Source organism: Suncus etruscus, chromosome 16 (assembly GCF_024139225.1).
Source record: "Suncus etruscus isolate mSunEtr1 chromosome 16, mSunEtr1.pri.cur, whole genome shotgun sequence".
NCBI classification, from domain to species: Eukaryota; Metazoa; Chordata; class Mammalia; order Eulipotyphla; family Soricidae; genus Suncus; species Suncus etruscus.
The window spans coordinates 37733703-37744616 of NC_064863.1; positions in this window are offsets into that span (position 1 = coordinate 37733703).

Below are 10914 nucleotides of genomic sequence, written 5' to 3' on the forward strand. Positions count from 1 at the left end.
GAGATAAGGGACATTTCTGAGTTGTAACTATTTTATATCTCCAACTAGTTTGCATCTCCAAAGCATGCTAAGTTAAGGTTATATGAGATATCAAATTTTCTTAGAAATGATATGCAAATACTTATCTTAAATCTTCTAGGTTTAAACTTTTTTTTGTTTGTTTTTGTTTTTGTTTTTTGTTTTTGTTTTTTGGGTCACATCCAGGAGCACTCAGGGGCTACTGCCTGGCTCCCACACTCAGAAAAATTGCTCCTGACAGGCTCTGGGGACCATATGGGATGCAGGATTGGAACAATGACCTTCTGCATGAAAGGCAAACGCCTTACCTCCATGCTATCTCTTTGGCCCCTAGGTTTAAACTTATAAAAATAAATTTAGAGGAAAGTACACCGGCCCAGTGGGGCTCAGCTGTGAAAGACTGTGAGTGTGACCTGTCTATGTCTGTCTACTGTCCTCTTGCGGAAACTCTTGCGAGTGGGGCAAAAAGAGCCTCCAGAAACCTCGCTCGCCCAGACGCCATTTTCAGGGAGGGACTTTCAGAGCATAAAAACCGGCTATCCTTTGCAAAAGCCTGGCTCCCTGTGTGTGACACCAGGCGGGGGAAAATCGCGAAAGTACACCGGCCCAGTGGGGCTCAGCAGTGAAAGACTGTGAGTGTGACCTGTCTATGTCTGTCTACTGTCCTCTTGCGTGAAACTCTTGCGAGTGGGCAAAAAGAGGCTCAGAGGAGCACGGCCGCTCCGCTTCGCTACGCGCCGTGCACTCTTTCTAAGGAAAGACTCCATTGCAACAAGAAGGAAAAATCACACTAAGAACGGCGCTATATCACAGAAGCAAACATTTCTCTCTCTGGACTGTCTTCTCTTTACATGCTCGGGCCTAAGATTTGACCCAGTGTGAGGCTTCATCCACGGAGGACCTCCCCTCCCTTAGAGGCAAGTCAGCCATCCAGAAAGGGAGGAGCCAGAGGAGTGTACTGTCTACATCATATAGACAATGAATACCACTACAACACGTAGAAAAACCCACATACAAATGTGACAATGGGGGAAACAGCGCAGGCCAGCATCAGACATAGAGAATGAAGATGACAATTCTGAGGACCATATAATGACTGAACAACTAATCAACCTCTCAGATAAGGACTTTAGACTAGCAATATGGAAGGTGCTCAACAGACTCCAAGAAACCATGGATCGAGTTGAACAGAACACTAATAAGAACCAAGAAAATATGAAGGCAGAAATGACAAAACTCCAAACTGAAATAACATGTCAACTAACAGGCCTGAAAAACTCAGTAAACGAAGTGAATGACAAAATGGATAAGCTCTGGACAGGGTATCAGAAGCTGAGAATAGACTTGGTGCTGTGGAAGATGAGATACATAACAATTCCATACAGCAGGAGAGATTGGACAAAAAACTTAAAGCAAATGAGCAGACATGGAAAAATTAGTCAAAGAATGGGAACAGACGAAAATAGAAGTCTATGATAAGATCAACAGAAACAACTTAAGAATCATTGGAGTCCCAGAGACCCAGGAAGAAAATTTCCAGGAAGATCAATGTCAAGAACATCATTAAAGAGAAACTTCCAGAGCTAAGAATATAGTGATCAAATCCTGCATGCCCGAAGAGTACCAACCAAAAGAGACCCCAGAATAACCACCCCAAGACACATCCTAGTCAAATGACAAATCCCACAGATAGAGACAGAATTCTGAAAACAGCAAGATCAAAAGGGGAAATCATGTTCAAGCAAGCTTCCTGAGATTTAGCAGCAGACCTGTCCCAGAAACGCTCAATGCCAGAAAGCAGTGGTGGGATATTGTGACAAGACTGAATGAAATGAATGCTTCACCCAGATTACTATACCCAGCAAAACTCACTTTCCGGTTTGATGGAAGAATACATGGTTTCACAGACAAAAAACAGCTCAGAAACTTCACAAGACACAAAACCAGTTCTTAAAGAGAAAACTGAAAGACCTATATCTAAGACAAGATACTACCCAAAAGACACCCAAATTTTGAAATAAAGATGGCGTTAAATCCCAGGACAATTCTTTCTCTCAACGGTCAATGGACTAAATGCACCAGTTAAGATACACAGAGTGGCTAAATGGATCAAAAAACTCAATCCAACCTTCTGCTGCCTACAAGTAACGCACCTGAATAGTCAGAAACAAACATAGAGCTCAAAATAATAAGGCTGGAGAAAAGTTATCCAAGCAAACAACACCCATAAAAAAGCTGGAGTGGCCATACTAATATCAAGTAATGCAAACTTTATACTCAGAAGGTTGTAAGGGACAAAGACGGACATTTTATATTAATCAAGGGGTACGTAGAGCAGGAAGAATTCACTCTCCTAAACATATAATGCACCGAATGAGGGGCCAGCAAAATATTTAAAACAACTGCTGACAAATCTGAAAAATAATATCAACAACAACACAATAATTGTGGGGGACCTAAACACGGCTTTGTCAACAACTGGACAGGTCAACCAGACTGAAACCCAACAAGAAATATACTAACTGAGGAGAGAAATGGAAGAAAGATGCTAGTGGATATATATAGGACACATCCATCCCCAGAAACCTGGATACACATTCTTCTCCAATGATACAAGGGACATTCTCCAGGATAGACTACATGCTGGCACATAAAACATACCTCCATAAGATCAAGAGGATAGGAAATTTTGCAGACTACCTTCGCTGACACAAGGCTCTGAAATTATTTGTGAACTCCAAAGGGACTCAGAAGAAACACTTTAACACCTGGAAGTTAAACAGCCTCATGCTCAATAACCAGTGGGTCCGAGATGAAATCAAGGAGGAAATAAAAAAGGTTCCTGGAAACAAATGACAATAAAGACACAAACTCTCAGAACTTATGGGACACAGCAAAAGCAGTACTGAGAGGAAAATTTATAGCTTTGCAAGCACACATCAGGAAGGAAGAAGGAGCTTTACCTGAGTAGCTTAATGTACACAGCTAATAGAACTAGAAAATGCTCAACAAAAGGACCCAAAGAACAGGAAGACAGAAGGAAATAACCAAAGCTGAGAGCAGAAATCAACGAAGTGGAAACTCAAAAAACAATCCGAAAGATCAACGAAAGCAGAAGTTGGTTCTTTGAAAAAATAAACAAGATTGATAGACCACTGGCAAAACCGTAACAAAGAAAGAGAGAGAGAGAAACTTGATAACTCGTATCAGGAATGAAAAAGGAGAGATCACTACTGATATGACAGAGATTCAAAGGGTAATCAGAAACTACTTTGAAAAACTCTACGCCACTAAAAATGAGAACCTGGAAGAAATGGATAAATTCTTGGACTCTTATAATCTTCCCACGGTTGAAGGAAGAAGGATGTAGCATATCTAAACACCCCCATCACCATTGATGAAATTAAAACAGTAATCAAAATGGTCTGCCGAAAAACAAAAAGCCCAGGTCCAGATGGATTTCACTAATGAATTCTATCAAACTTTCCAAGAGGAACTACTGCCAATCTTGGCAAGACTCTTTCATGAAATTGAACAAACAGAAACACTTCCAAATAGCTTTTATGAAGCCAACATCACCTTGATACCTAAACCAGACAGAGACGCTACCAAAAAAGAAAATTACAGACCAATATCACAGATGAATGCAGATGCAAAGATCCTCAACAAAATCCTGGCAAATAGGATTCAATGCCTCATTAAGAAGATCATCCACTACGATCAAGTAGGATTTCATCCCTGGAATGCAAGGCTGGTTTAACATCCGTAAGATCAATCAACATAATACACAACATCAATAACAAGAAAAATAAAAACCACATGATCATATCAATAGATGCAGAGAAAGCATTTGATAGGTCCACTACCCATTCTTGATCAAAACTCTCAGCAAGATGGGGAATGGAGGAACCTTTCTCAATATAGTGAAGGCCATCTACCACAAAGCCAGTGGCAAATATTATCCTCAATGGAGAAAAACTGAAAGCCTTCCCTCTAAATTCTGGCACAAGACAAGGCTGTCCTCTCTCACCACTCCTATTCAACATAGCACTGGAAGTACTTGCTATAGCGATTAGGCAAGAAAAGGATATCAAGGGAATCCAGATAGGAAAGGAAGAAGTCAAGCTCTCACTGTTTGCAGATGACATGATACTCTACTTAGAAAACCCTAAAGACTCTATCAAAAAGCTTCTAGAAACAATAGACTCATATAGCAAGGTGGCAGGCTACAAAATTAACACACAAAAATCAATGGCCTTTCTATACACCAACAGTAATAAAGAAGAAATGGACATTAAGAAAACAACCCCATTCACAATAGTACCACACAAACTCAAATATCTTGGAATCAACTTGACTAAATATGTGAAGGACCTATACAAAGAAAACTATAAAACTCTGCTCCAAGAAATAAGAGAGGACACACGGAAATGGAAACACATACCCTGCTCATGGATTGGCAGGATTAACATCATCAAAATGTCAATACTCCCCAAGGCATTATACAGATTTAATGCCATCCCTCTAAAGATACCCATGACATTCTTCAAAGAAGTGGATCAGACACTTTTGAAATTCATTTGGAACAATAAACACCCTCGAATAGCTAAAGCAATCATTGGGAAAAAGAATATGGGAGGAATTACTTTTCCCAACTTTAAACTGTACTACAAAGCAACAGTTATCAAAACAGCATGGTATTGGAATAAGGATAGGTCCTCAGATCAGTGGAATAGGCTTGAATACTCAGAAAATGTTCCCCAGAGATACAACCATCTAATTTTTGATAAAGGAGCAGGAAATCCTAAATGGAGCAGGGAAAGCCTCTTCAACAAGTGGTGTTGGCACAATTGGATAGCCACTTGCAAAAAATTAAACTTAGACCCCCAGCTAACATCATGTACAAAGGTAAAATCCAAATGGATTAAAGACCTCGATATCAGCCCCAAAACCATAAGATATATAGAACAGCACATAGGCAAAACACTACAGGACATTACAGGCATCTTCAAGGAGGAAACTGCACTCTCCAAGCAAGTGAAAGCAGAGATTAACTGATGGGAATATATTAAGCTGAGAAGCTTCTGCACCTCAAAGGAAATAGTGCCCAGGATACAAGAGCCACCCACTGAGTGGGAGAAACTATTCACCCAATACCCATCAGATAAGGGGCTAATCTCCAAAATATACAAGGCACTGACAGAACTTTACAAGAAAAAAACATCTAACCCCATCAAAAAATGGGGAGAAGAAATGAACAGACACTTTGACAAAGAAGAAATACGCATGGCCAAAAGACACATGAAAAAATGTTCCACATCACTAATCATCAGGGAGATGCAAATCAAAACAACGATGAGATACCACCTCACACCCCAGAGAATGGCACACATCACAAAGAATGAGAATAAACAGTGTTGGCGGGGATGTGGAGAGAAAGGAACTCTTATCCACTGCTGGTGGGAATGCTCTCTAGTTCAACCTTTATGGAAAGCGATATGGAGATTCCTCCAAAAACTGGAAATCGAGCTCCCATACGATCCAGCTATACCACTCCTAGGAATATACCCTAGGAACACAAAAATACAATACAAAAACCCCTTCCTTACACCTATATTCATTGCAGCTCTATTTACCATAGCAAGACTCTGGAAACAACCAAGATGCCCTTCAACAGATGAATGGCTAAAGAAACTGTGGTACATATACACAATGGAATATTATGCAGCTGTCAGGAGAGATGAAGTCATGAAATTTTCCTATACATGGATGTACATGGAATCTATTATGCTGAGTGAAATAAGTCAGAGAGAGAGAGAAAAACGCAGAATGGTCTCACTCATCTATGGGTTTTAAGAAAAATGAAAGACACCCTTGTAATAATAATTTTCAGACACAAAAGAGAAAAGAGCTGGAAGTTCCAGCTCACCTCAGGAAGCTCACCACAAAGAGTGATGAGTTTAGTTAGAGAAATAACTACATTTTGAACTGTCCTAATATTGAGAATGTATGAGGGAAATGTAGAGCCTGTTTAGGGTACAGGCGGGGGTTGGGTGGGGAGGAGGGTGATTTGGGACTTGGGTGATGGGAATGTTGCACTGGTGATGGGTGGTGTTCCTTTTATGACTGAAACCCAAACACAATCATGTATGTAATCAAGGTGTTTAAATAAAAAAAAAAAAAAAAAAAAAAAAAAAAACACCCATAAAACCAACCAAAAAAAAAAAAAAAAAAAAAAAAAAAAAGAAATAAATAAGAAAAAAAAAAAAAAAATAAATTTAGAAATTCCCCAAAGAACTGAAACTTAGTATTTTCTTTTTTTTTTTTTTTTTTTTTTTTTTGGTTTTTGGGCCACACCCTGTGACGCTCAGGGGTTACTCCTGGCTATGCGCTCAGAAGTTGCTCCTGGCTTCTTGGGGGACCATATGGGGTGCCAGGGGATCGAACCGCGGTTCGTCCTAGGCTAGCGCAGGCAAGGCAGGCACCTTACCTCCAGCGCCACCGCCCAGCCCCCGAAACTTAGTATTTTCAATATAAATAATTAATATATTTTTGTTTGAGTTACTTAATGCATGATTAGACTTTATGCTACCTTGTTTCATTTTTGTAGGCCACAGCTTTTTAACTGAGTATTGAACAACTTACTAATGTATTTAAAAACCCATAGTTTCTCTTGGTCAATTATTTTTGACCAAAAAAATTATTGCTTGCCACATTTTACATTTGGAAGTTGACATTAGCTTTTTTGTTTTGTTCTGTTTTGTTTTGTTTTGTTTTGTTTTACCACACCAGATGGCGCTTAGGGGTTACTCCTGGCTCTCCACTCAGAAATTGCTCCTGGCAGGCTAGGGAAACCATATTGAATGCCAGGAATCAAACAGGTCCAAACCCAGCAGAATGTAAGGCAAACCCCCTATCGCTGTGATATCTCTCTAGCCCAGTTGATATTAGCTTTAAAATAAACCCCTTTGCATATGTTATACACAATATATATGGATAACATTTTTAGTAATAATGTGTAATATAAATAATATATATTCACAGTATGAGCTTAGAATTTTATCAAAATGATGATGCTGGGGTCAGAAAGTTGGCACAGCAGTAGGGCATTTGCCTTGCATGTGCCTGGCCCGTGAGGGATCCATTTGATTCTTGCATCTCATATGGACCCTCAACCTGCCAGGGGAGATTTCTGAGTGCAGAACCAGGAGTGGCCCCTGAGTGCTGCTGGATGTGACCCCAAAACCAATCAAACAATCAATCAATCAAGTTAAAAAATGATGATGCTAAAGTGAATATATTATTTGGAAATTGCTATCATAAAGTATGATACAAGATGATAATGATATAGGTAAAATATAAATCAAATAATTTGGGGAGCAGTCAAGTAATATTTAAACTATTATCTCAACTTTATTATTTTTATTTGCTTTTTTGTTTTTCTTTATGGGCCACATCCTGTTGCTCTTAGAGCTTGTTCCTGTTTATTTTTTTCCTCAGGGATTCCTCATGTCAGGGTTTGGGGGACCATGTAGGGCACCATGTATGCAACCAATGTCAGCCTTTTGTTACACAAGTGTCCAACACCCAGTACTATGAATTTCTCTAACCTTTCTTTTTTCTGTTATAAATAAAGGTGAAATACTTGAATCTGAAAATTACTTTTAATCCCATATTATTTCCCTGTCTTTAACTTTTCTCTTATCTCAAAAAAGATCTAAAATATATAAGGCATGAAATAGGAAATATTTAACAGTAACTCATTTCCGATTATTCCTTTTTACTGTTAAAAATTGGAGGGGCACACCTGACAGCACTCAGGGGTTACTCATGCTCTGTATTCAGAAATTATTCTGAAAGTCTCAGGAGACTATATGGGTTGCCAGGAATCGAAGATGGGTAGGCCTCATTTAAAGCAAGTGCTCTCCTGCTATGTTATTACTCCAGCCCTCTATTTATAGTCAAATATTTAAGTGAGAAGCAAGAATGTGATTCAGTAGGAAAGTATATGGTTTGAATCTTTGAGATCAGAGGTGCCAACCTCACTTTTGAAAAATATCAACATAAAGTGATGATCCTTATAAGAAAGTTAATTCAACCTACTTAATATATTATACTAATTAAGGAACTAAAAATAACCAAAGGTAAATTATATATAAAATTTTATTTGTACTTTTTGCACAAATATGCTATTTCCCCCCTTTAAGTGGGTGTGCACATACAATGGTTCTCAGGGCTTACTTTTGGTTCTGTGATCAAAAATGACTCTACAGAGGATCCAGGAAATAATATTCTGTGTCAGGGATCCAAACTGGATCTACCACATGCAAAATAAGTGATCAACTTATACAATTATAAGTATACGTATAATTGTAAAAACACTGTGCTTTTACATATAAAAAGTTTAAGTATCACTGTGACTACCATATTGCTAATATTTATTTATGGTCTTAATATACACAGTTACCTTCCACCACTAATTAAAGATCCTCAAGTACTGTTCTTTCTGTGCATCCAGACATCATCATTTGGCACTGCAACAGATTGCTAATCTATTGTTCTATAATATTAGGTCAAATGTTTGTAATCATTCAATACTTCTATTCCTTTTTGATGCTCTGTATAAGCCACAGTAGAGTGAGATCATTTGGTATTTGTTATTTTCTCTGCAATTCATTTGACATAGTATAATCCAGTTCCATTCCAAGATAATAATATTTTATCTTTTTTCACCTTTGGTTTTGGAACCACACCCAGCATTAGTTTAGGGCTGTGCATACACACAAAAAATCACTCTTGAAAGTGCTCAAGGGACAATATGAGGTGTCAGAATTGAATTCAGATTGGCCACATATAGAATAAATTCACTGTATACTAGACAATCTCTCATATCCCATATTTTATATTTTCTTATAGCTGCATAGTATTCCACTGTGTATATCTACCATAAATGTTACTCTTATGCTTATATTCTTTTTCTTGAATATTTTTCTTCATGTTTTTCTTTATTTAAACATCTTGATTACATAAATGATTGTGATTAGGTTTCAGTCATGTAAAGAACCCCTCCTTCACCAGTGCAACATTCCCACCACCAATGTCCCAAATCTCCCTCCATCCCAGCCCACCCCCACCTGTACTCCGGACAGGCTTTCCAGTTCCCTCATTCATTCACATGACTATGGTAGTTCTCTGTGTAGTTAGTTATTTCTATAGAGTATTCACCACTCTTTGTGGTGAGCTTCATGCAGCGAGCTGGAAGTTCCAACCCTCCTCTCATTGTCTCTGAGGGTTGTTAAAATAACAATATGGGAGATGTTCGTAGAACTCAAAGAAAGCATAGATCGATCTGAACAGAACACAAAGACAGAAATCAGAAAACTTCAAACTGAAATAACAGATCTGAAAAACACGGTTGCTCAACTGAAAACCTCAATGGATAGCCTCGCCAACAGGGTATCAGCAGCTGAGGAGAGAATCAGAGTACTGAAAGATGTGATGCAGAAAAACTCAAAACAATAGAAGAAATTGGAAAAGAACCTTAAGACAAACGAACAGGCAATGGAAAAAGTACTCAAGGCATGTGAACAGATGAAAATAGAAGTCTTTCATAAACTCAACAGAAGAAAAATAAGAATCATTTGAGTCCCAAAAAACCCAGGAAGGAGATCTTCAGGAAGAATCAACTGTCAAAGACATCATCAAAGAGATACTCCCAGAGTTAAAAACTACATGCAATCAAATCCTGCATGCCCGAAGAGTACCAGCTAAAAGAGACCCAAAGAAAACACCCCAAGACACATCCTCATTACAATGACAAATCCCACAGATAGAGAAAGAATACTGAAAGCAGCAAAATCAAAAAGGGAAATTACATTCAAAGGAGCATCCCTAAGACTTACTGCAGACATGTCACAAGAAACTCTCAAGGCCAGAAGACAGTGGTGGGATATTGTGACAAGACTGAAAGAAATGAATGCCTCACCGAGAATACTGCACCCAGCCTGACTCACGTTCAGGTTTGAAGGAAGAATACATAGCCTCATGGATAAACAACAGCTCAGAAACTTCACAGATGAAAAACCAGCCTTAAAGGAAAAACTGACAGGTCTACTCTAAGACAAGAGAGACCAACAAACACAGCAAACTTATCTACAAAAATGATATTAAATCCTATGACAATCATCTCCCTCAATGTCAATGGACTAAATTCACCAATTAAAAGACACAGAGTGGCAAAATGGGTCAAAAAGATGAATCCAACCTTCTGCTGCCTACAAGAAGCACATCTGAATAGTCAGAACAAACATAGACTCAAAATCAAAGGCTGGAGAAAATTCATCCAAGCAAACAACACCCTAAAAAAAGCTGGGGTGACTATATTAATATCTGATGATACCAACTTTATACTCAGAAAAGTGGTAAGGGACAAAGATGGACACTATGTACTAATCAATGGATATATGCAACAGGAAGAAATCAGACTATTAAACATTAAGAGACCAGCAAATTATCTAATATAATTACTGACAAATCTGAAAAAAGAAATCAATAATAACACAATAATTTTGGGAGACCTCAACACAGCCCTGTCAACACTTGATAGGTCAAACAGATTGAAACCCAACAAAAACATACTAGCCCTGAAAAGAGTTATGGAAGAAAGAGAACTGGTAGATATATGCAGGACACTCCATCCCAAAAAAACCTGGATACACATTCTTTTCCAATGTACATGGGTCAATCTCCAGAATAGACTACATGCTGACACATAAAACATACCTCCATAAAATCAAGAGGATAGAAATCTTGAAAGTACCTTTGCTGACCACAAGGCTCTGAAATTAGTTGTGAACTACAAAGCCACACAGAAGAAAACCTTTAACAATTGGAAAT